This window comes from Mus caroli, unplaced genomic scaffold, assembly GCF_978045245.1.
Source record: "Mus caroli unplaced genomic scaffold, Mus_caroli_1 scaffold_14, whole genome shotgun sequence".
Classification (NCBI taxonomy): Eukaryota; Metazoa; Chordata; class Mammalia; order Rodentia; family Muridae; genus Mus; species Mus caroli.
Window position 1 is genome coordinate 115,094,479 of NW_028227269.1, and position 1,388 is coordinate 115,095,866.

A 1,388-nucleotide genomic window follows, 5' to 3' on the forward strand; every position below is an offset into this window, starting at 1 on the left:
CACCACAGTGAAAAGCCAGAGCTGAGACTTTAAAGAGCTGTGGTTTATGGCTGGTGTGTAGTTCAGTGATGCTGAGCGGGGCATGCACACGGCTCTGGATTCCACCCTCAGCACCACAGACACTAAAAGGTAAACTGAAACAAGCAAAGGGTTGTGCCTTACACACTGCATGCATCACAGACGGCACCTTCTGCTCATTCATGGGGGAAGAGGAGATGAAAGCACACGCTGTTCTATTATCTTCCCTCTACAGATTCAGAAAAGTCCTGAACTATGGAGGAAAGATTTCAGGTCAGCCTGGGCACATCCACCCTGTGTGAATCCACCATTACATTCAAATGCAACTTGTGGACTCATTTGAAGTGTGTCTTTCTACAGAATGACAAAGATCTTTATTGTGTCTGCAGGTTATACCCATTTAGTTATACAGTGTCTCCTAGCAACTGTTAGGGCAGGGGTTCTCAACCTGTAGGTCGCAATCCCTTTGGAGAAAGTCAAGTGACCTTTTCACGTGGTCACTTATCAGATATCCTGCATATCAGATATCTACATTATAATTCATAGCAGTAGCAAAATTACAATTATAAAGTAGCAATGGAAATAATTTTATGGTTGGGGAGGGGTCACCACAGCATGAGGAACTGTATAAAAGTGTTAGAAAGGTTGAATAATACCGTGTTAGGGAATTAGTTCCTGTCTGATGCTAAGTGAATTGGGAGCCACAAAATGCCTTATGTGGTTTTCCAAAAATTGTTTCCTAACGTTTTTTAAGGTTTGCTTTTGTTTCAATGAGGACAAAAGAATTTATTAAGTCCGGAATTGGTCATTATCCCACTGTTGCTGGTTAGGAGTGCTGGCCACTCCCACTGAGTCTGGCAGCTCCCTTTGCTGCCCGACTGGCTTCTTCTTGTTCTGAACCCCATGTGGTCTTAGGCAGCAGTGGAAGGTGTTAATTCTTCACTTCCATCTCTGCTTTGACTTTTCTGTAGCATCTGATGTTTTTGTAGCGTACATTTGCCCCGCCCCCAGTATGACTGTGGTTCCCCCAAACTGCCCTTCCTAATGCTAATTCTCCATGTTCCAGGTAGCTCTGCTTCCTGTTTCTTGGCTTGCCACTCTAATGCCTGCCCCTAGCACGTCCCTCTCCAGCGCAGAACTGCCAGCTCTCTGTGGTTCCCCTCCTCTCTTCTAACACACTCTGCCTGACTTCTAAGACCCTCCATAATTTTGATACATTCCAGCAAATTTTCATTATCCACCAAAGTTTACTGGATGTTCTGCAGGTTATGCTCCACCAAACATCGAGGAACGCCACTCACACTGCTTATCACCTACATGGAGCCCTGGCACTGGGCAAGAAGTCATCTAGTCCTTGCTTCTTTCCAATT